The following is a 26,679-nucleotide window of genomic DNA, read 5'->3' on the forward strand; positions in this document are numbered from 1 at the left end:
GATATTACGAAGTTAATAAGCAGCCCTCAGACCTCAGACCTCAGACGACAGCGGTTTGTACAAGAGACGCTTTCAACAAACAACAACAGCTTTTATTGAAATTAAAAAAAATATTTCTTAGTATTTTTTTTTTCTTTTTTTTCGGTTTGTAAAAATACATTTCTTCAGTTATCATTAACTCATATTGTATGTCGTATAGTGTCGTAAGGCAATTACGTATCACCAAAAAGTAAAGTAAAGTTAAAATAAAATGTAATTTGACCTTGGTCCTAATGAAGATTTTTCGAAAAACCGAAAAAAGCAAAACTTTGCTCGACCCGGGAATCTAACCCGAGATCTCTTGCCCGGCCAACGAGGCAGTCACCAGTTATTTACCAGTTTATTATTTCATAAACAGATATTTATATATATATTTTTTTTATGGGACTTGCCGGTAATCGAGCAGACGTATTACCTGATGGTAAGCAATCGCCGCCGCCCATGGACACTTGAAACACCAGAGGCTTTACAAGTGCGTTACCGGCTTTTTGGGAGTTAGGAATTTAAGGGTTGTTGTTCGGGAATAGGGATGGGGAAGATTGGGAAGGGGGGAATTGGGCCTCCGGTAACCTCACTCACACAACGAAACACAACGCAAGCGTTGTTTCACGTCGGTTTTCTGTGAGGCCGTGGTATTACTCCGGTCGAGCCGGCCCATTCGTGCCGAAGCATGGCTCTCCCACACTTATATGAACATAAACAGTTTTTATTATCACAAGGATTAAGTTGAGATTGTAACACCTACCTTAATTTACTGAGAATTTTCCACGCACATAAACACAGGTAATTTAGTTTAAAATAAACGTATAACCTACGCACAACCTTATGAAAAGGTGGACGTTTTTAGGTGACCGATCTCATCTACGGCTTAGACCTTTTCCAATAAATTTCTAATCTTTCTACTACCTTTTCAATAAACGCGATCCAACGGAAAATCGGTCAAATGTGAAAAATATCATAAGGCTTTACACACATGAACACACCTACTGTTTAATTGGATGTAATATTTGATATTATGTTATAAAGTTTAGGGCTACTTTTGAAGTAAAAATTAATATTATAAAATAGTAAATGAGACTAGTATACAGATTGAACTCTAAACAAAAGTATTAGAAGTGAAGTTGTATATTATATACTCCCGCATCGCACTTAGTTCCTACTAATTTTGAAATAGGACAATGTGTGTATAACCAATCAATCACTATGAAATACTAACTAAATAATGCTACAAAATTGATTTCAAAATCCAATTAATGATAATTAGATGAGCGAATACAGTAGGTACTTTAAATATTTGGTACAGGATTAAATGAATTTTAGTAGAATGAGAAACATAAAAGAGCATTGAGGCAAAACCTTAGCTTTTCCTACTAAATATGCAATTTTTTAACGTCATTTTATCTTACAGATTTTCAGCTTTGTACCACTATTCAAACGCAGTGATGCAGGAAACTATTGTATGGCCAAATGCAGAAAGAACAGACCACAAAAGCGTGGTTTTATCATTTCATCTTTGTTGTGATTCTTGCTTTATTAACTTTTTTACAATACAGTAATCAGTCGGCTGCCTTGTTGGACATTTTCTGAGTAAGAGGTCCTTTGTTTTACATACTATTAAAGAATGTAGAGTACTTATATTGTCGGCGGAATGGCTAGCAACAGTAGATCGCCGCCTGACCAGAACCAGGCCCGTGCGTACTGCGCATCGCCTTCTGCGTGCGCCTCAAAGAGCTATCAGACCACGACAGATGCTGGGGACACTTAGCGGGTTTACCGGGGTCCGGCTCGAAAAGCAGGAGTAGGAACGGGGTGGTTTTTACTCAGTAAAAGTCTGACACTCCCTCTCGCCTCGCTCAAGGCGGAAGAAGTCATTGTATGATTTCCCCATCCCAGTAAAAGAAGAGTACTTATATTCTACTCAAAAAGTCATCACACTAAAACTGAGTCTTATAATGTAATACGAACTCCGTATGGGAATTAAATCTACCGTGATTTCACCTCAATCTAAACAAATGGACCGACAAAGCTAACAGACTACGTACGTTTATATAGAACTGGTGCATCTAATGTACACTGCGATGGTGCCAAGACGGTTTGCTCAAGAAATTCCTTCAGTAAAACGTCTCGGGTTAGTTTACAGCAGTTATTTGCTCTGTTTTAAACTAGAACGAGTGTACTTTACGATATTTTGATACTTGAGAACCTTCTCGATGTTTTGTGAACGAAAATAGTTTTGTATTTTGCGAGTTGGGGCTTTAGACGTGATTTGTAATGTGATTCTAAGTAAATATGAATTGAATTTGGGACATGGATGAAGAATGTTATATACTTATCATAAAGGAATGGACATTAGCATTATGTAAAATTTCAATAACCTATATTTGCAGGTGACTTGGTGATCGTCCGAAAATATACAATGAAATTGGGACACATTGTTTTATGCCGGTTATTCTTTATCCATATTAAGAAATATATTTCTGTGTAAGAAACAAAAATAGACATAATAAGTATGTTCATGCTACTAATGTTTACATAAAAATATACTACCAAAAAGCACTAAACATAAATGTAATTACATATTATAAATAGTTACCTACCCACCTCTTATCTACGAGCATAAAACCTTAACACTCGAGCGAGCATAAGATAACCTCCCATAGCGATGAACTCATTAGTGCACATAACGACCTCTAGGTACCTCCTTAGCAATCGTACCGACGCGTTCTAGTTTTCCAGGCAATACTATAATTATATTGGACGTGTTTCTACTTAGCTTGAAAGTTTCTTTAGTATTAAAGATATTGGATAGAAATCTGAGCTTAGTATACTCTACTTATACCCTTTACGTCCTAAATTTTGTAAAGGATTTGGTGAGTGATTGTAAAAGTCAACAATTTGTCAAGTAATTAAAAATACGTTCACTTTTAAAAGTTTTTCTCGTAATCGCCAAGTCTAACTGTTGGTTTTTGGCAGTTTTAGAACATGTTATATTATAATTATAGGTCCAAAAACTACTATGTGAAGTTGCAGTCAAAATGATTACAGTGTTTATTTAATGTTCTAAATAAATACGAACAAATAATTTCTTTGAAAGTAGTTGCGACCTAACTCCTTCTTTAGACAAAGGCTCTGAATACTTATAAAAAACGGCAACGGTCTTTTTGACAAACTTCTTAACTTTTTTTTATTCTTTGTCGTAACATAGGTCTATAAAACATAATTTTCATCTTTAGATCACATTTTTTATCCCCGTAATATAGTTGCTTAAGTACTTTTCCAGTTCAAAGTTAAGCGGAGTGTAATTGGATTTTTCGGTGAAGAATTTTACAATTCCATTCTGGAAATGGAACTATCGTTCGAGAGCCGATTGCGATGTTTGGAATCGATGAAAAAAGTATTCGAATCAGGTTTTTCGGTATTACAGAAACACGTTTTAGTTGTAATGTTTTTCTTTTGCAAATTCTTGTCTACAAGTTTCGAATTCAAGACGTTTCTAGCTGAAATTTAAATTGTCCGTACTTTGCTGAATTTAATCTTTTATAGATAGGTACAGAAATTGATTGAAAATGGCGTTGATGTGATATGAAATATGGGTATAAGTTACTATTAGCAAAATTTAAGTAGAATTACTATATTGAATATATTTTGATTAAAATTACATTTCAATAGTATACAAATAAATCCAGGTTCCTTTAGTACGTAAATTAAACACAGGAATTCTATGAAACGGCACGAACCACAGATATGTGTTATATTGAACAGAAATATTAATGCTTGAGTAATTACACAACTAGTGAAAATGGACGAGCTTTAGCTCAGTCTTTTCTAGGAATTCGTAATCAGAATTATGTGGAAATGTAGTACACATATATATTATATACACCTATATTAATAGTATGTATGTAGGTATGTGGTGTTACATTTCATTATTCCCTGAAGAGTTTGATAGAGGTGGAAATAATATAAAGCGTATTAATTTAGTGAATTCAGATATGAATCCCATTTAATAAAGTGTGTGAACTAATGGGGAATATCGAGCACATTTCTGAATTTCACTATTTATTTTGTAATTGAAATCATAATTTATTTACTGATCATATTTGCGTACCAGGTTTATTTCCTTATTAAAATTCTTAAATTCCTGCAATCTTCTGTTTTTTTCCCTTTACACATCGATATTTAAAATCAATTCGCAACAATACATAAAAAATCTATTATTATCTGTTTACTCCCTTCAAATAACAAGACTAATGGTTATTTACAACCTTATTTATCCTCAATATAAAAACATTAAAGATAAACAAATCTGCCCTAATTTCAACAAAAATGGCCACCCTTTCTACAGTCTCGAGGGAAAGCGTTATTTTTTTATGTAAAATCGAATTTATGCACAACAGGGACGCTGGACATCGGTGGAACGGAAATTAAATTGTGTAACACAAAATAATGTGACGTTTTGATATGTTAAATGATACCTATGTTGTGATTTATGTGCATTCTGTTGTAGGATACTTGTATTGTAAAAATTTTATTTAGCACAAAATCAATGCGCTGATGCACGCTCTGAATTAGTTTTTTTTTTTTGTAACAAACAAACATCTCGCAATATGATAATTCATACAACCGAAATTCTCCTCTCTCTTAAAATCTCGAGATTGAGATATTAATGAGATAATTTATTACCTATATCATTTAACAAAAATAAATAACACCAAATAAAATAAAATAAATAAAGCCTATGAAATGAAATTCCAAATAGCAATTTCTAAGAGCATAACAGGGCAATTAGTAATTTGTAAGAACATAACAGGACAAAAACACCTTAATACACTTCCCAAGTCTATCGATGAGCGAGGCGATGGTATTTCCACGTGGAAATGAAGTAAAAAACGAGTGAGCCATTTATTACGGTGCGCTGTAAAAGTCAACTAACGGAAATGAGTTATGGTACGACATTCACGAAGCGAGCAGGCAAATGCATGCTTCATGTATCGACTACTAATATTAGTTTTAAAATCCAATATTGTGAACTAGGACATGGGAAATAAAAGTTTAATTTAAAAGTTTGTATGTTTTGTTGTGTTTTTATGTATTGTGTATGTTATTTCAGAAAGTGGATGATATATAATTGTCAATGTATGTTACATTTACCTACGTACATACATACATTACTTCACACCTGTCTTCAAAACGGAACGCCAATTGCTATGAATCTTACATACCTCTTTCGCTTCATCAACAGTCATCAGTCTTTTCATGCATACTCGTTGGTTAAAGGTACTTTTGATTTGGCCCTTCTTTAATATATCGCCAATCTGGTCTTTAATTTTGCTTTTTTATTCAGTGAATCAATTCAGTAGGCTACTGTTATGTAGATATTATCTTTAATAACTACGTTAAGTAGAAACAACGGTTGACACAAGTAAGCATTTTGAGAAAAGCTCTACTAGTTTCGATTCACAGAAGGACTCTTCATAATGAGCAGCATGCGCAGACGTGCGACTACTAATAGTGCTTTTCTCTTTGTTTCTAGGTCTATTTCTAGTACGTCTTACGAAAGTTAGTATAAAAATAAAGTAACTACGTGTTGGAAATTCTAATTAATTATTATTGTTCAAGTAGTCTAGTCCAAAAACTGCAATGAATAATCTTGCTATACCTTCCAGGTATAACAACTGTGCAGATATGCAAACAAATCATATATCTCAGGAATATATTCCCTGTTCCAAAGGATACATACACTACACAAATATCAATAAAGTGTTTGTAGTTCAATAAATCTCACTGCAACGACTGTTTGTTGGGACATAAATAGGGAAATTTATTGCTACCTACATCTCATGTTGGATTGGATGGAAAAATGACGATTATTTACTTTTTCTAGTGGGATACTTCAATTATATGTATATTTTTAAGAGATATGTTTTTTTTTATATATAAAGTGATTGAATATAACATAACCTCTCAGCCGAAGAGGTAGGCAGAGGTGTATATTTACAAAGTAACATTGTGTTTTTAAGTTTGAAATCACCAGCCCGCATCGAGCAAGCGTGGTGATTAATTCTCAAACTCCTCCGTGCAAGAAGAGGCCTTTAGTCTGCAGTGGCGAATTATAGGCTGTTGATATGTGTCATGTGAATTGATACAAGGACGTATTTCGGCAAACGGAAAATATTCGTCTTTGCTTACCCCTTTCAAATTTCTTCATTACGTATGTCTAAGTTAATATTATATGATGTTTGTTTTTCTTACTAAATATAAATTCTAAGAATATAATTATTTATAAACAAATTCTGCTCACAAACGATGAAAAACAATTTTCTCGATAATATTATTGTTTTCGTATCATCTCCTTCGTGATGACTTGGAAAAAATAAATTGGAATGAACGTGGCAACCTAACAGAAGCTTTTAAATTGCTACGTGTTTTTGTGACACGAAATGTAATTATCACTCGTTTATCGAAAAATTTGGTATCTGTTGAACAATAATTGAAATATTGCGTATGAAAAATATAAAATATAATGCAATTTCAGCAGTAAAAGTAGACGAAATGGTATGTTTCAATTTTTTCTCCATTGACAATTAAACTACCACAAAATAAATATACATAGGGTCTGCAACATTTGGTTGACTTATCAATATCTGAAAACCATAGAACCCAGTAATTTTCTTCAAATAAATAGTTATCCACGTGACTATTACACAATGCGTACAACTCACTCAATTGTCAACTGCTTTACGCAACGATTTCTTCATAAAATACAAAAATCAAAGTCCCCTACAAAAATCAAATGGCTGTCGTTTGAAAGGCAAATGTGAAAGTCTATTATGAAAGTGAAGTCGTGGCCGGGGGCTAAAAGGGTCACTTTTGTCTTGCCCAGTAGCGTTTGGGTCACAAAGCGACTACTCAAAAAACCGTTACGTGACTTGTGGGTTTTAAGAAAAGGGGCATTTTTTTACTCCTGAGGGATGGTTTTTAGGTCAGCTTTGATTCTTATATAAAAAGGTTTTCCATTACAAAATTGTTTTATCGTATGTAATGGGATGGATTATTTCGAAATTCTTAAGTAATGGTATTCAATTTGTAACTTTACTACTTTTTATAAGTCGTGTGTTTGGTAAGACATTGCTAGAATTGTAATCATATGTCACTAAAGACATGATTCAGAACCACTTTATGATAATTTTAATTAAACTTGCTTTTTTGTATGTTTGTAAAAACAATCCAAACAATCCATAAAATAAACGACTAACCAGAAACCTCTCACTCTAAATATACTCTATCGATCTCCAAAACCACCTCAGTTATCTGCAGTACATTAATTTATTCTCCGGTCATTCATTCCAAACGTATTGTCCAAGAACCATCGCGCCGATCAATGCATCGGTATTCGACCTATTGTCGGCCTAGGACGAGACCTAGCCTCTGCATATTGAATGCAGAGGGATATAATTGGGTACGTTAGGCCATTGTTTCAATAAAGTGATTAGGGACGAGCTTAGGAGGTGAGAGGGTTAGGTTAGACTTAATTGCCTGGTTTAAGTAAAGGTATTTGAACATTCTAAGCATTGGTTAGTGGTACACATTATCGCGAGGAAACCTATAATTTCTAATTCCTTAAAAATCTAGAATTTTTAAAAATCATGAGCATTGAAATCGCCAACCCGCATTGAGCAAGTGTGGTGATTAATGCTCAAACCTTCTCCGAGTGAGAAGAGGCCTTTGGTCAGCAGTGCCACTTATATGATGTTGATGTATACTCGCGGCTCAAAAGTATATGTACTTTCAATTGGTTACACTATGATATTGATTGGTGACCATATTACCATACCACTTACATATCCATGTCATCTATAGGAATTTATACAAATTAAACATTATTTAACATAGAATATAAAGATAATCGTATTTAGATCTATTACCAAAACTTACTTCAACAAATAGTGTATAAGTGATTAATCAATACATATTCTAAGACTCTAAGTAACAAATACAATATCAAACATAAATTACACTCCAAAACTTAAATACACTGTCATCCATTCTCATACCGACGGAACAGAATCGACAAATACGTACATGTGTATAGGAATATTAATCTTTCGAAACTTCGGATCGCTAACCCACAGGTCGAGGGAGTTTCGTCAAAGCTGAAACAAAATCCAGGTCTAATTAATCAAACAGTTTCATACTTTGACTGTACGTTGTAAAGTTGGGTAATTACTCAAGTGAAGTGGAAAACGGACCCCTACATGACGTATGAAATATGGTGGATGTGTGTGACGTCATTCTTATGTGGGTACCAAGCTTTTGGGGTTCGATGTGATTGGTTACTGGTCTTTAGATTATAAATTGGGTGCTTAGGACGTTGGTGTTCAATAAAATATTTGTTTTCTATGATTTTATTTCTTTTAACTTTTATAGGACTTTTAACATAATAGTTAATTTATAGACTTAACAGTTTCCAAACAAATATGAAGTTCCTAACAGCTATCCTGTTCCGAGCACTGATTTCAACGGAGTATTGCACATATCAGTCAGTTCACATTGCATTAAAAGCGAGGCTTATTATTTAATCGTGTTATTTAAGTTTTTTAATGATTAAAATAGAAGTCACAATTTTAGCTCTACTATCTTGCAAACCAGTGTTACTAAAAACACAAAAATTTTCATTACCTAAGTGACATCATCCCTAATAGGACCAAACTCACAAAACCTCTTCTAATTTTAAAATTTTAATACCATCACACCATAACAATTAAAATAAACTCACGTAAATAAACACATCAAAACAGGGAATGAATTCTAAAAGCTTGCTTGCTTATTACGTCATGCCTTCTGGTTATGAGACCTTAGGGAAATTTGGACCGAAGGACCAACGACCAACAATACTGGAGCTGTCGTTACTCGCAATGACACTGAAGATGATGTATTGAAAGGTACACGGTAGAAATGTATCCTCATTTGTTATTGGAATTGAAATAAATTTAAATAATAAAATCTTTTTAAAAGTAAGCTTATATGCGTTTTAAAATAGGTTGGTATTTGTAGTCATATTCAAACTAAATGTGTAAGCTAACCCGCATTGAGCATGCGTGGTGATTAATGCCTTTTGATGTTCTCCGTATCCTGTGGTTAGCAGTAGCCCGTGAATGTGATTGAAATCATATAATTATGAAAGGTTTAAAATAAAATGTGATAAACGATTAGTCGAAACGATCGTGAAAAATAACAAGCCAAATATATTTAATTATTACTTATAAATATTCAACATACCTATTCAAAACACAAAATCTATTTTGAATTAATCCATAGCTGCGTGTGATGTATCAAAGAGGGAGCGAGCGGTGTGCTCAGGGACATTCCATCATCATATTGTTTGCCAATCCATCGTTTATGGATGTCAAAAGTTGAAGGGAGCGCCGCACCAACCCAAGCTTTTGTTTGCACAGAAAACGATTATTTTTAAAAACGGCTCGTGGGCTTGTTTGTGACCCGGATTTTGGTCCTTCTGGATTGAATATGTTCAGTTTTCATATTGAAATTGGTGTTATGATTTTGTAATATACGTATGTATGTAGGAATTTTGTTAGTCTAGTGTGTAAATAAACGTGCCTATGTAAATATAGTTATGAAGCTAATTTTTCACAAAAAAATCTCTGTTTTTCAACTAAAAATATTAAATAAATAACAATAAAATGGTGTTTTCGATTTCACTAACATTTGGCATTAAAATAAACAGTATAAAAGAATTTTTATTTATTTATAAATTAAAACAATGCTGCAAAAACTCTTAAATGACTTTTTTAATAAAAAAAGTGATAATTCACCATACAATATTATATAGTAGTGGTCTTAATGTAAAGTAAATGGGAAACACAAAGAGAGGGCTTTGATCGGGACCGGACTGTGATTGATGGTCACTTTAAGTGCATCCAGCAAGCCATTTTAACTCCAATGCATAACAAAATACAGAATGAAATACATAACCTTTATTACTAAAAGTTATATAAACATGAATAATGGGAAATAAGTATATATGCCTACATTGTAACTAAAATTTCATCGTTTAATAGCATTCTGTAAATATTATTATATTATAGTGAACTCCTCTTAAAAGGGATTTTTTATTCAATAGTAGACATTCTGGCTGATGATAATAGAAAGATCACCTCAGAAATTAACAATTATAGTATTATTCAACGATTGAAAAAACTTTGAATAATTTCAGCACATTACTATAATATGCATAGAAGATAAATAAATCCTCTGAACAGCATAAATATTTGATTACTCTGAAATATTCGGGTGGCCGGAACGTATCGTGGTAATCCGATTTGTTTCATATTTCAGTTTCGGAACTGAAGTGGAAATAACTACTTACATACGTTTCAGTATTTTAACGTTTTTCAGTGTATTTCTGAATGTATTCGTAATGCTGCTTTTCAATGAAAATTTTATCTCTGAAACACTATATTTTGCAGTATAATTGATACAGAACAATATATACATGTATAATTGATGTGCATGTAAACATAGTAATATAGGTAATGATTGTTATAGGTATAGGTATATAATTTACCTATTGAATATAATTAAACGCTATATCTTTTTAATGAAATGATTACCGAAACAGGTATGCATAACTTTTCTCAGTATGTTCACGTGAGTAAACCGATGTAGGTAAATTTTAGTTGATTTAGCACGTTCCACCATTGTTTTTATTGTTAGTATCAGATCGAACACATCGAGCTATGTAATACTAGTATAAACTGACTGTTGAATGTACGGAAGAATCATACAAAGTGAGACAAAGCTAAACTAGTTATACCATATACATACGTATAGGTATGTCCTATAAGACATGGGCATTAGGATAGAGCACAATTCAATGACCATTGACGGATTAGTAATCAATTTATTGGACGTCTTACATGCGAATGCTGCAGTGGACAGTGACATATTGTTCTACAGCTCTAGAAACACGTACACATTCTGACACTGACTTTTTTTATTTGGAGGCTGAGTCACCCTCGTCCGTAGGAGAGCACCCAAAAAAACCGAAACCCTACACGTGGCCTCTGGGTGGTGCTAATCAGGTGACACTCTGGTGGTAGGCTTCGGCCGACGGCATTATAACCACCCACCGAGCAAAACCGTGTCGCCAAGCGGCCTAGCCGTGTTCCGCCACGATGCTCGGTGAAGCCGTATGAGAGGATGGGTCGAGATGTTTGCTCCACTATGAGTAGACCGATCTGGCGCGCGCTGGTGTAGCTTCATCGGGTGGCCAGTCGCGGAGGGTAGCGGGATCCGAGGCACGGTGCACCGCTGGCCGACCGCAGATAGTTGGGGGCCCAATTAGCGTGCTAGCCACACGTGAAAGGCTGCCCCGCCATCTAGCGAAAAATCCCATGGATACGCCATCGTGCCGGTTGGCGACCGGACGAGAGGGCCCGATGGATATCCATGGGGGGGCTCGGGCGTCCCCGCAGTCTCCAGGCTGGCCTCCCAATGATGTGGCTAACTGCGGCGCGCGTCTGGGGTCGCCTGTGTGGAGGAACATTTCACTGCCATCCTCTCAGCAACCTCATACTCATAAAATGAAAACAAGAGCAAAGAAAAGGGTTCAACAGCGGCTGCACTCCTCTCCCTCAAAGTGCACCTCTCAAATATTCGAGGCTTGCACTCAAATATCAATGCGGTCCATCACCACCTAGAGACCGAGAACCCCACGCTCTTGTTTCTCTCGGAGACCCAGATCAGATGTCCGTCGGACGTATCATACCTGAACTACCCAGGCTTTTCCCTGGAGCACAATTTCGTTCCCCGCGCAGGCGTATGCCTATACGTCCAAGACGGCATCTGTTACCGGCGTCTCCGAAACTTTGAAGACCCCAGTTTTTCAACCTTGTGGATACTGGTGGACACAGGGATGGAGAAAATTCTCTATGCCTGTGTCTACCGGTCGCACAGCGGAGATTTGGAGACGACCAGATTAGCTCAACACCTTGTGGAGACGGCGGATGCGGCTCGGCAGAGGTACCCTTCGGCCCAGTTGGTGTTACTGGGGGACTTTAACGCCCATCACCAGGAGTGGCTGTTCCCATACCAGTGCACTGACCATGCTGGGAGGGAAATGCGTAAGCTTGCGCTAACGCTTGGCCTGACCCAGCTGGTCCAGGAGGCCACAAGGGTGCCCGATGTCGACTCGCACACTGCCAACTGCTTAGACCTTCTGCTGACAACTGATCCAGACAGCTACTCGGTGTCAGTTTCTTCACCCTTGGGTAGCTCTGACCACTGTCTGGTGAAATCCGTATCCACGTACTCCCCACCGGATCCTTGTCCCAGAGGATCTCGGCGGATGTGGCGGTACAAGTCAGCAGATTGGGATGGGATGCGATCTTTTTTTGCATCCTATCCTTGGCGGCCTGTCTGCTTCTCTACTGAGGACCCGTCAGCTTGTGCGGATGCCATAACGGGGGTGTTGCGTCAGGGCATGGAATACTACATTCCATTCTCGGATGCGACATCTTTCGGTGGGACTCGTCCATGGTTCGATGCCGACTGCAGACGTGCTGAAGCGCGAAAGCATGCGGCATACTTGGCATGGGCGGATGCCAGGCGTCGTAGGGCTGACGATATTCTTCAGAGGAAGAGAGCCTATAACCGGGCTGCCAAGTCATGCAAAAAGGCATTACGGATGGCTCGGTTCAACCACATTGGCCGAATAGGGAACAAACTGGCTTCTTACCCAGCGGGTAGTAAAGCGTTTTGGTCCCTGGCCAAGGCGGTTGAATCGAACTTCTGCCGCCCTTCACTCCCACCTCTCCTGGGGCCTAACGGGACGCTGGCACACACCGCGGTAGAGAAAGCGAACCTGTTTGCTTCTCTATTTGCGGAATCTTCACGTCTTGATACTGGTGGCGCTTTGCCTCCTTCTCTCCATAGAGTTTGCGAGACGAATATGTCAAAAATTCGCATACGACAGAAGGAGGTATATAAGACGTTGCGTAATCTTGACGTGAACAAGGCCAGTGGCCCCGACGGAATCCCAGCCGTGGTTTTAAAAATCTGTGCGCCTGAGTTGTCTCCAATCCTGACACGCCTGTTTCGACTTTCTTTGGAGACTGGTCAAGTGCCGGTTGCATGGAAGCTAGCCAACGTGCAGCCTGTGCCCAAAAAGGTAGTCGTGCCGACCCTAATAATTACCGGCCCATCTCGGTCACGTCCATACTCTGCAAGAGTATGGAACGTGTACTTAACAACAGGCTCCTGGCATACCTTGAAGGTAACGACCTCCTCAGTGATCAGCAGTATGGGTTTCGCCGCAACCGATCCACTGGGGACCTTCTTGCGTATGCCACCCACATTTGGAGCGAGGCCATCGAGAAGCACGGGGAGGCAATAGCGGTCTCACTCGATATATCGAAGGCCTTTGACAGGGTTTGGCACGACAGCCTTATCGGCAAGCTTCCTGCATATGGACTTCCCGCTGATCTGTGCAGATGGATTGCAGACTTCCTGAGGGATCGGTCAATTCGAGTAGTCATTGATGGCTGCTCGTCTGACCAATTTGGCATCAACGCCGGAGTCCCTCAGGGGTCAGTACTTTCAGCAACGCTCTTTTTGCTGCACATCAACGACCTGCTTAAGCCCGGTATCTTTGGGTATGCAGATGACAGCACAGTTGTTGAAAGGTATGTGTCCGATGCGCGGAGTAGCGGAACACAGATCCGGTCTCAAAGAGAATCCATGGTCGAACGGTTGAACTCGTCCTTGAAGGCGGTTTCCGATTGGGGTGACGCCAACTTGGTCAAGTTCAACGCTACCAAAACCCAGGCGTGTCTATTCTCTGCCAAACGGAGTCAATTCCCGCTGGCTCCGACTTTCCGAAATGTGTCCGTTCCGGTAGCGGATCGTCTTGAGCTTCTGGGCGTAACTCTATCGCCAACGCTTAACTTCGGCTCTTATATAGAGTCGAAGGCGCATCTGGCTGGTAGGAAGTTGGGTATTCTCTCGAAGGTGAGACGGTACTTCACACCGAAACAACTGCTGAGCCTGTACCAAGCGCAGGTTCGGTCATGTATGGAGTACTGTTCTCACCTTTGGGACGGCTCGGCCAAATACCAGCTGGATGCGCTCGAACACATTGAAAGGCGTGCCAAGAGGCTCATCAATGACGATGCGCTTGTGGAGGCCCGGCTTCAAAGCCTTGAACACAGGCGCAAGGTCGCAAGCCTTTCCGTTTTTTACCGGATACATTTCGGAGAGTGTGCGGGGGAATTGCACAACTTGATTCCCCCTAGTCCTTTTCATCATCGAACCACAAGACAATCGGCGAGGCGTAACCGCTTCATGGTAGATATCCCACCCACTCGCACGAAGCGCTTCGCTTCAAGCTTCCTTGTGCGAACTGCTAGGGAGTGGAACTCCTTGCCGGAGTCTGTGTTTCCTGATGGGTATAACTTGGGTGTCTTCAAGGCCCGAGTGAATAGGTTGCTTATGGGCAGACGTGCTCCACCGTAGGCCGTATCATCACTTACCATCAGGTGAGATAGCGGCCAAACGTCGACCCATTAAATGTAAAAAAAAAAAAAAAAAAAAAAAAAAAAAATCTTTAATAAATATATTGGAGGGTCATGTCACCCTCATAGGAACCTTAACCAAATATAAATATAAACATAAAAGAACTTAATATCTATTTATAAAAATATTTTTAACAAGTAAATACAATTTTCTCATTTTTTTACGATGCTATGTTGTACCTACGTAGTAGCCCTTTACATACCTATTAAATGAAATGATTACCTAAGAATGAAACGTAGCAGGGGTAGGAACGGGAAAACAGGGACTTAAAAGTCAATAAAAGTCCTCCAAAAAGTTGGCAATTCACTCCTCTTGGTGTTACGGGTTGTCCATGGGCGTCCCTAATCACTTCCCATCAGATGATTCGTCAGCTTGTAACTTTCATAAAAAGGAAATAATTAAAGAGTGAGCGATTTAAGCGAAAGAGGTGTGTTTGAATCGTAGCAATTGGCGTTCCATTGTCTTTACATTGGGAAAAAGGTGTGAGATTATGTATGTACATATGTACGTAATTAAAGACAATATTAACAGAAAAGCAATCAAACAAATATATTTATACATATCAACATTGAACATAATAGTCTACCTGCCAATGTTATCGAAATATCACAGCACACTATAAATGTGTTCTATTCAATTTCAACAAAATTGACACATGGTGGCTTTTTAAAATTGATAAAAAAATATATGCTGTAAAAATGTAATTTTATTCTGTTATCGTATTCCGGTGTCATGATAATTATAACTGGCGCTGAGTATAAATTTGACAAGCTATCGATATTTTATTGGTATTATTGAATAGTATAAGATAAAACAGGCATTAAAATTATATTTTAATTGTAATACTCCTTTGATTAAAATAGTACTAAATAATTTACCTGCATGAATATTTAATGTGATTTTGATTTCGAATTAAATGATTATAAAGACCGCTTCATAAAATCACAGGATAATACCTAATGCAATAATGTAAGTACCGTAATTAAGTATTCAATAACATAACCTAGATACCTGGTACAATTTAAATTAAAATAAATATTGATTGATTTTTAACAAAAAATACACTCCTAGTCCCATACATACCTCAACTTACACCAAATATAACGTGTATATTTTTTCAAACCATAGTATCTGGAGTACATATCACGCGTGAGTTGAGGTTGTCGTCGGGTCGGCCATTCACGGAAACGCTTACCCACAAAGGCTTTTAAGGCATTTCGGAGTAACAAAAGGAACAGCAGTAAACTCGACACTACGTTGACTGCGATTTATTAAAACGTAGGACACCCTGTATATAAGGAAAATGAAAAAAAAAGTCGTGAACTTGACAAAGTTTCGTTGATACGCTTATCGTGTCAAGGTTCGTGTGTGTTTCATTAAATACCAATTTCCTTGTTGCATTTTTATAATGTGTAACCTTTTGGTTTTAAATTTAGATGCTGCATTAAAAAAGCTGTGTCTTCATACTTTATTGTTTTCTATACAAATTACAAAGCATTAAAATAACAAATAAAACTAAAGTAATTATTTACTTTCGATTTGACGAAAATGACAAAATGTCCATGATCAAGTTTAATAGAATTTTCTTCTTACCTTTGTAATAGAATTCAAGTAAATGCAGTGCACTGTCAAATTATAAAATACATTCACTTGTGCTCGTACCCCGGCGCTTTGATTGGCCGGTACGAATGAACCAACCAATCAGAGCGCAGAACGCGTTCTTGTTTCAATCTCGTTCAACGCAAAGCAAACTCGTACTAAGGGTACTGCCAAAATTGTTTTACAAATTTTTCGTCACCTCACTAAAGAAAACGACAGTGTTACACCATATACTTGAAGTATACCACATTTCATACAACCTTCTTAAAGTCAAAGTCAAAAGAAAATTAATTCATAACTTGTACAAAGTTCAGTATGATAATGAAACACGTCTTAGACTTTTCGTCTCATTACTTTTTCCATTGAAAACTTTTGACGACAGATTTTCGACGACACAATCTGTGAGTATTTTACATCTGACTACATACATATGTATAAAACCTTCAATCCTGAGGTTTGAAATTCGATTACTGGAGGCAGATAAGGCCTTCTTGGTTATTCTGGCGACAAATTACATTATTAAAGAAGGGATTCTCAAAAGTGGCGATGTTTCAATCCCTTTTACATATAAGAACATGCATAAGTAAAGCCGTTGGCGCAGGTTGTTAAACGAATACAAATGACAATCTTGATAGGAAGTCTAATGGTAGAATAGTCTGAATGTCTAGTGTGAGTTTTTTTACATTAAAGCGATGGGCATGTTTCCTTATCGCCCTATGATTGGTTGATTATTTGAAGTTGGCCAATCAGAGCGCCGATCGTTTCAAATGTGTCGAACGAGTTAACGTGAAATAAACTCGCACTAGACTCTTAAACGAATTTAAGATTTTTTTGGATTGGGGAGGTCAGTTTGACAGTCACTTCACGTCCCTAATTGAGTATCTGCATGCTAAATAAGGGAAAATTTTGGAAAATTTTCGAATTTCCAAAGAAAACTTACGAAAGCAAATTAGCACATCATAAATACGTCCAAAAGTTAACATTCTTAACAAAATTCACGTGTAGCTCTGTTGATTATAAATAACTACTAAATTAATATTTTACATCAATTTTCCTCGATAATAAGCCAAGTATGGTTTCTCTAGTAATGGTTAGGACTATAGGTTTAAATTTCATGCTACGGAAAGAGTGTGTGTGAAGAAAAAGTACAAAATGGCGTAGTGAACAGTCCTTTCCGAAGCGAGAAGGAAAAAGAACATGTTTTACTTTTATTTATTTTGTACCTTTGCTTCGGTAAAATACTACGGTTTTCAGTTCGCTTCGTTAGTCCTTTGCGGTTGTAACTCTGGTTGTGAAGTTATGTGTTAGGTGTGTTTCTCAAATTTAATATAACGGTGTTTTAATGGATCAGTGATTAGTTTCAGATTTATATACATGTACAAAATTTTCCTATATATTTGCAAATATATATATATAATAATATACATAATATGTTAATTTCCAAGCTTCAGCATATTCTGAAGAAATGTAACCTTTACAAATGTGTATTAAAATGAGTATTTTTAGTAGCAGACTTGCGTAACAATAACACATCATTCTACCTATATAACAAAAAAAGTACTAAGGTAACACACTCAAGCAAGTTCATTCACAAAAAAACTAACAATGAATCCCAAAAAAAGAAAACTTTGGGAAACCTTCGTAGAAATATTTTTTATACAAAAACCTTTGCCTTTACACATATTCTCTGAACATAGAATAGTTCTTTCTAAAATAAGATATATAAAAGAACTAGATGATGACGGTCCAACCACAATGGGCGTGTGATTTTTGGGGCCAAAAATTCACACGAGTGAGGCGACGACGCGAAGTCAATTTTGGGCCTTGCCAGTCACAAGACAAGAATAACAATGTCTGTAAAAGTGAGTTTCCTGACAAGACCGGGACTTAACGAGACCACTCGACAGCCAGAGACGAATTTAGATAACTATAAATATCTGCATCAGTCCGTAGAGAGGGTGGTCTCACAGATTATATAGGGAGCTTTAAAATTGTTTGCCACGGCTTTAATGGGAGGCAGTGTTGTGTTTGAAGATTACAATAGTAAATTTAAATTACTGATTATGAGTATTTTTTTTTCTTTTCATACAAAAGGGTACGAATTTTTTTCACTTTTGTAATCTTAAAACAGCACTTCCTCCCATTAAGGGCGTTTTTTTGAGGGGGAAAATCATCCAATGACTTCTCCCGTCTTGGTCCCATTAAGGGCGTGGGAGATAATTCTCAAACACCTTATACGGATATAAATAAATAATATAATTAAAACATCATTTCGCCGCTGACAATTGTGCAATAACAAATGGATTTTCCAATCCATTATTTTTTATTACAACACAGGTTTTCAACCTTGTCTTATCAGCTCTTAAAAGCACGTTGCCCTTCAGTGCTTTTTACTGTAATGTTGCAACACACTCTGCAGTCATAATGTATTAGCTAACTTTTAAATAAATTAACTAAGTAACTTACTTAACAGCAAATAATCATACATGGGACATGCATTTGTTTAATGGTAAATATTAATCTATGACTTTGCATCTGGTTAAACTGTCATACTGCTTATATTCTTTGATCTTACTTCGATTTCCAAGAAAAATTATGTTTGTTATTATTATCTGTTTTTCTCTACCTATAATTTGGGAACTCAATCAAACTCAATCAACTTTGTTCCAAAGATTAATCAGTAGTCACTCTTATATTTTTATAATAACTATGTGAGACTTACTAAATTAACTGAAGAGTCCCTCTGTGACTCGAAATCAGTTTTAGTTAATTTAGTAGTCACTCTTATAGCCGCACAAATTCGATCAATTTATTTTTTCCACACGCATAAGTATGTTTCATAATAAATGAATCTGAACGATAAAAAATGCTGACGATCCAATTTATATTTCGTATTGTCATACAACAACATGGGTGCGGCCCTGTCACCCAGAAAGTCAACCCAAACTTTAATGAGGGTATGAGCACAGTCGATTGCTGAGCCTTATGAGCTGGCAAAATTGAAATGCTTCCCTCACTTGTTTCATAATAACATGCAAATTACATCGTTCAAAGTGTTGCCTCCGACCCCAGGCACTCCGCTCCTCCGGTGTTGAGGAATTTATAAAAAATAAATTCATGTATCTTGTCCATAAAAGATTTAGTACGGGTGGAAGGGATTTCGGTTTTTGATTTTATTGTTTCCTTTTTTTTTTGCTTGAAGGTGTGTCAGATTTTATTACAGATTTGTATTATTTTACGTGTTTTGTCATAAAGCTTATTCAATTTGCGAGAAGAATGCATTAATGTTTGAGGCATTATGGCTCACTAAATTACGTTAATGTAAATTACAAATACCGTTTCCTAAAAACTGAACATGTATTACTATTTACTTTTAGTTAATTTTTTACTTTTAGTTAACGTTAGTTTTTAGTAGTTAGTAAAGTATTAACGTAGTTAGTAAAGTTTAAACGAAAAAAAAAGAATCTATAATGAACAAAAATAGTGTAGAAACATCTCAAAACACAAATTTTGAGTACTTTACCATACTTGTAAACGAATTCTGCTCATGAATATTGTGTGTACAATGTACATGTACAAACTAGATGTGGTACTACTAGTCACATCTCGGCGAGCAATGGAGAACACAACACTGATTGGAGTTGATTCGTTACCCAGCCCTTGTTAATCTTAACGAACGTCGCTCCGGGAAAGTGCGAGATAACTTTGTTTAGTCACACTCGGAAATGTATAGGCCGACAACTGTAAATCCGACACTTCGAATCTATGTCACAGAAAATAAAACAAATAGGTTGCAACATAAGTTACAGTACTTAGGAATTGGGGATTGAGAAGATGACTGCACGGCTGCCGTGCAACGTGTAGCAAGCTCGATTGTCGCACGGAGCAAATCTTTGTGTCATCCACAATTTGTTGTTCCGGGTCTGGGTGTCACGTGTAAGTGAAATTGTAAGTATGTAAATGCACCCACGACACAGGAGAAAATACTAGTGTGGGGCAAGGTTAAAAAAAAAAGATCAATGTCTATATTTCCAGAAGGGTACAATGTGATCTGTGCACCTCTGCTTGCCCTTCGTGGATAAAAAAGCGTGACGTTCCGTATTTATTTAAAAATCTCGACCCAAAGAAATTTTAATATCCCCATTCTCCAATGCTATAAAAGGCTGGTAAAATAAAATAATGATAGACGTTTAAATTAAAATACACATGTATACAAAGGTTTCCCAATTCGACATAATATATTTTCGTTATTTTATTTAAGTAGATTACGATGACTACTTCACGCTCGGTTGCCATATAAAATTGCTTTTCATTTGTGGTTTCCGAGAATCGCTTGAATAGTAAAACCCAGTACAAAAGGGTTGTATTTGAAGTTGTAATGCTATAGTCACGATACTCTTTATCAGAAAGTTTTTCCATCAATTCTTTTGGGATGTTAATTATCGGAATACTAAATACATTTTAGATTGGATCGAAAGAATTAAATTAACATAGCTAGCTAAAATTACAAGAGGTAAAAGAATTTGTTACGTACTAAAGCTTTTGGTTTCAGGTTGCTTATTGGATGCAAGAATGCCGAATAGTCGCAAGTGTGACTGCCAGACATAGGGGTCTCGGGTTCGATTCTCGGATCGAGACAAAGTATTAGTGGGCTTTTGTCGATTTTCCGACAATATATCAGCACGGAGTTTGGTATTGTGCCCAGTATAAGGCAATAGAGCCATCACCACATGGAACATTTAACACCAATGGTGAAAAATGGGTGTATATTGTACAGTGGCATTACGTGCCCTAATGTGCACCTCTGCCTACCTCTCCGGGGATAAATGGTGAGACGATACGATAAAATAATTATATAAATAATTATACGTTTATCGTTCTAGCTCTCTGTTTTCATAAATTATGATTTGTCTTCAATTGTATAATTGAGAAATCAATGAATAAAACTTCTATCAAGTGTTCACGTGATTTCCTTCAGAAAAAATCATGTATATACGTTATACATATAATATTTACCAAAGAAAAAAGCCAACCCAAGAATTTAAATATTCAAGTATTTATATTCTTCCCTCAACCAATAAACTTAAGAGTTTTACTGAATAAATAATTCAAGAGGCGTCGAGAATAAGTCAAACTTTTTTATCCCGAATAGCATTTTTATTTTTATTGTAAAGGAAATAGGGATTAACAGCCAGCTGACGTAGAGCCCTATCGGCTTACGATCCTAAGTAATTATTAATACAATTGATACTTCTAATGTATCAAATTAAATTGGTCACCCATTTGTATAGTCAAGATTTTGTTTAAATATTTTTGAGATCGATGTCGTTTCGTAGGTCAAAAACGTTTTTTAAAGATTCGTGACAAAACGATTGCTTTTGAAATCAAAGGGCTTCCGATGGGACCCGAACCCTTGACATTTCTTCAGACCTCTTTATATTGTACAACTGTTTTGAATTTTATTCTTAAGAATTTTTAAGAACGTCAAAGGAAGGATTTTGTAAAGGATGGTTTCAAACTAATGGCTGTCATTTGTAATGCGTGTAATTTTCTTAAACGTTTCGTTTCTGCTAGAACTATTGGCAGTTTTACATTGCAAGATAATTTTACATTACAATCAAACTATAGTACATTACTTTAATTTTACCATTATATTACGTAAACAAAGAACCAAACTAATAAATTAATAAATGTATCAAAAATATCTAGGTATAAAAATCTACCTACTAATTTCTTATATTACACATGCTTTACTTTATTTAAACAAGTCAAAAAAAAAGCAAATCATAAAATACTTCAAGTACATTTGAGCTCATTCAACACAGAACTCCAGTCAACTGTGCATTTCAAACGTCGCTGTACAGATTTCCTAAAGAAAGAAACATACATTTAATGTTCAATCAATCACATCATACTAAGCCTTTCACCGGAAAATCGTCGGCACCAGATCTTTCAAGCAGAATGGAAGTATTTTGTTAAAGAGTCGTAAGGTTCCGTATCAAAAAGGTATAAAAAAATAAAGTTATGGCGATTTGTTGAGTTACTTGCTTTATAATGAACTTTAAACACCACTAACACTTTGATTCTTTGCGCAGGCCACATTTAGTATCTCCAAATATCAGCGATAAACCTATTTTTTGGTACCTATAAGTCGGGTAAACGAACAGACGAATCACCTGATGGTAAGCAATCGCCGCCGCCCATGGACATCCGAAACACCAGTGTTACAAGTGCGTTGCCGGCCTTTTGGGGGTTAGAAATTTAAGGGTTGATAGAGAATCGGGGATTAGGTAGATTGGGAAACGGGGAAATTGGGTCTCCGGTGACACCACTCACACAATGCAACACCACACAAGCGTTATTTTACATCGGTTTTCTGTGAGGCCGTGGTATCACTCGAGCCGGGCCGAAGCATGGCTCTCCCACGGACTGTGCTGCTGTAATGACTTAAGAAGACTGTCTATAGATTGATTATTAGATGAACATTTTTAAAGAACAGACTGTAAAATTAAATTGAACTCTTGGACCTCAGTACCCTAAAAACTTGAAAACACACATAAAATATGAAGTAAAGGAATGATGAGTTTTATAATAGAAAAAGTTTTTCAAAAATATAATTACGGACAAAATGTTTTATTATACGTGAGTTAAGATGAATGGTATCAGTTAACTTTTTAAAGTGTTCGGTAAAGTAATAAGATGTAAGAAAAAACGCCTGAAACGTAACAGGTTGGTGGTTGTACCTATCTTATTTTTGGTTCTTCGGTTTTGGCTCCGAAGAAACCAGCTAAATGGCTAACTGACACATTACGTAAGCTTTGTAAAAGTACTATGTAATATTATAATATGTAGGTATATATAATAAAACTTTCTTCCTCTAATATGTATAAATTGTCTGTAAAAATTAAAACGTCGCGCGTCGTTAAGACCGACTTGAAGCGACTGCTTGTTATCATTATCAAAGCCTAGCAAAGAATACTATCTCAACACAATAACCTCAATACCTTCTAGTACTAATCCCTTTTAATTAATAAGCTTAATATTATAACATATGTAATTATATTACTGTTTTTCTTAACATATATCTTTATTATATTTAGGTTATCTTTTACTTACATAGCTAATTCTTAGCTTGAACAAGATGACTCTATAAAATTGGAAATTACGTGAATTAAGATTGGGCGTGTGACTGTCAGTCAGTCACCCTGACTGGATAGACTGACTGTCAGTCACAAAGGTGAAACATTTGTAACTCTACGGCACATGTAAATCTTTGGGGATTGCAACAGAGCAGGAAGAGAGAATTATTAAGCACGTAGGAAATAGCAGTCGATTAATATAAATGTACATTTTAATCGACTTTAAAACAGGTAAAGATTATCTCCGTTCGTCGGAATTGTTATTTTTTATTAAATCGGTTCTCATCATCACATTAGTATTTTCACATTACACACTGCCTATAATGTCTATGTATGATATTACTTCTTCAATAATAATTATTATTTATCAAAAAAATATTAGCGACTGAGAAACTGAACTGAGCCAGAATATCATAAACTGTGAGTTTACGATGAAATATTTTATTCAATACGAACTCCAGTGTACCACGGTCCATTACTGAAACTAGGCCTAACTTCGCTCGAGTTACGTATACCGTGACTATCGAGCTCCCTCACCCGCCAGTTAGGCACTCTTTTAGCCTTTTGTAATATTTAAGAGCTTGCTGTCTCAAAATTTTAAGACACGTCTTTCTATTTTTGGAACTTAAGCGTCATGGTTTGTAGAACAGCTAATTTTCGCTAATCATGTTGTAAGATAGAGACAATTATTTAAAGTGTTAGGATATATTTCCGCATTAAAAACAGTATCTTTCTATGGATTAAATTGAGCGGTATTCACCCGGAAATTGTACCAAAAACCAAGTCAACAATAATCCCTCTGGTGATCCACAAAATCATCCATTAAGAACAAAAGGCACATAATTCTAATAAGTATTGTTCCGCAACAATGAACAAGCTAAAATTATAATTTAGTACCACAATCAACAATACAATCATGAGTACAACCAGCGCAATCTATTCCAATTCATATTTAAATTTTACAAGGCGTCATAAAATCTCAATGTACGGAGACTGTGAAGGCAGGAAATTAGCGGAGTAAGAGGTATCGTATCCGTGGCGGAGTCCGGAGGGCGGGTAGAGAGACTTGGGAGTTTGGGGGCTCGGGAGCTGGTGGCTGAGCCGCGCCTTCCTCCCGCGCCGCAGTCTCCGACCGACCGCCGTGCCCGACGCCCGTCTCTCCGCGGCCGAACTCCCGCACTCCCTCGGAAACGATAACCCACAATTCGTGAATTAAAACCTAAACTTCTGTGAATGTATTACAACTATTTCACCTTATTATAGTGTGTTACAAGTGCCTGTGTTACAGTTTCATCTCCAAGTGAATTTTATTTTACTGTGATCGCTGTCGAACAAAACACAGCGGTTTATAATTGAGCTTTGTTGAATTAAGGTAAGCGGTTTTTTACAGAATAATAGAAGATATTTTTACGTTGCTCCTTTCTTTTTTTACAGGTTTTAGATTAATATTTTCTTAGTATTTCCAGAAATTATTCTTTAGATTGTCATTTAATTTTTAAATGAAATGTTATAATACGAAACTGGTCTCATTGTTTTATAATAAATAATGATTGTTCTGTGAATAAGTTATACATTATTAAAATAAGACAGCTAATATTATCATAAGGTCATTATAATAAATATCACTATCGTAGAATTAAGTCCAAAATTCAATATTATAACTAATTTAAGTAGTAGTTAGAGCATGGTCCTACTTTTTAGACATCAATTAGACCTTCCATTTAAAAATAAACTAAAACTATATCAAATCTTAAATTAATCGACTTCTCCATTACTGAAAAGGACTCCAAATTTTAGTTTTTACATATCTACAAATATAAAGATTTTTCCTACATACAAGTCCTTTTATGTATTAATATACATATCACATAATAATCAACACTCTTTTGAAATATCTCTTCGTATATGATAATCGCGATAAAATCCATAGTAACATTGACAATACATGAGTTTAAACTATAAATAGTTAAACGCATTGCGTACGGCGGTCATGGTAATGTTAATCCAGTGCTGTTTAAGAGATAAGGAGATAAGATAACTAACTACTGCATGTGTAACTGTCATTGTTCGTTGAATAATAGGAGGAGCGGATCGTTGGTTGAATCGGTCTTGAAAGCGTGTGTGTTGGTCTGAACTTCAATTTTTATTTCGAGTTAAGTACCTGATTTTTAGTTTTCAGTTTTAACATGATAGCTTAATGTGTTAGGTGCTCCCTAGATAAGACGTCCACTGCTGAACATAAGCCTCCCCAATGAACTCCAGATAGGCCGGTAAGAAGCGACCTGTATCCACTTCTGAATCAAAGAAGAATAGGCGAGTTTACTAATTACAACACAGTGTATTGTTATGTTATGTACATATTTATATGCGTATAACTATGATTAAGGTTTGACTTGGTTTGATTTAACGTTTCAAAAGTGCCTAATTTAGGAATTATTTAAATAAATGCTTTGACTTTGACTTTAGGGACGAGCATATATCATATCAGCCGAAAAATATTCCGGAGATGAGGACTGCCTAGCGGCTCCTAAAATAACAGGAGTAGGAGCGCAGTGGTTTTTAGTCAGTAAGAGTTTGACACTCGCTCTCGCTTCACCCACGGCGGGAGAAGCCAATGGATGATTTTCTTCCTTCAAAAAGAAAGTTTACATTTTGGTGTCAGTACTTCCAAAGATTTGGTCTTCTAGGTTAAGAGTTATTCTAGGTACCTACGTACAGTACAAGGCTGTACAATTTCAATATTTAGAATCGGTTGTGTATTTAGGATTAGGCTGGTGACCTCTATGTGTTGGGAAAATATTGGCTAAGTGAACGGCTATCTATTTGCCGAGGGTGTCGTGTTGTTCTTAATAATAAAAGGTGTAATTATGTAATTGTTAAAAGTACATTTCTATTGTTCTGTATGTGTGTGTGTGACAAAGTATATAGGTAGTTTAAAATAATTTAGAACGGTAAGTGTTGACGGATATGTTCATATCTTTAACACGACACCCTCGGCAAATAGATAGCCGTTCACTTAGCCAATATTTTCCCAACACATAGAGGTCACCAGCCTAATCCTAAATACACAACCGATTCTAAATATTGAAATTGTACAGCCTTGTACTGTACGTAGGTACCTAGAATAACTCTTAACCTAGAAGACCAAATCTTTGGAAGTACTGACACCAAAATGTAAACTTTTTTTTGAAGGAAGAAAATCATCCAATGGCTTCTCCCGCCTTGGGCGAGGCGAGAGGGAGTATCAGACTCTTACTGACTAAAACTACTCCGTTCCTACTCCTACTTTTCTAGCAGGAGCCCGGTAAAC

General features: G+C 36.4%; 2 protein-coding genes across 4 annotated transcripts in view; both read left to right on the forward strand.

Annotated features, from left to right (window-relative positions):
* LOC126911952 (uncharacterized) overlaps positions 1 to 26,679 on the forward strand; it is a 59,467-nt gene that overhangs the window by 10,348 nt on the left and 22,440 nt on the right. The window lies entirely within an intron of this gene.
* LOC118282191 (protein qui-1) overlaps positions 24,441 to 26,679 on the forward strand; it is a 138,022-nt gene continuing 135,783 nt past the window's right edge. For 2 of the 3 annotated variants that reach the window (XM_050701440.1, XM_050701442.1), the window contains exon 1: positions 24,441 to 24,741. The gene's annotated coding sequence lies outside the window, so the exon portion shown is untranslated. The remainder of the gene's footprint in view (positions 24,742 to 26,679) is intronic. The other variant, XM_050701441.1, reaches the window with a different exon arrangement.

This window comes from Spodoptera frugiperda, chromosome 20 (assembly GCF_023101765.2).
Source record: "Spodoptera frugiperda isolate SF20-4 chromosome 20, AGI-APGP_CSIRO_Sfru_2.0, whole genome shotgun sequence".
Lineage (NCBI taxonomy): Eukaryota > Metazoa > Arthropoda > Insecta > Lepidoptera > Noctuidae > Spodoptera > Spodoptera frugiperda.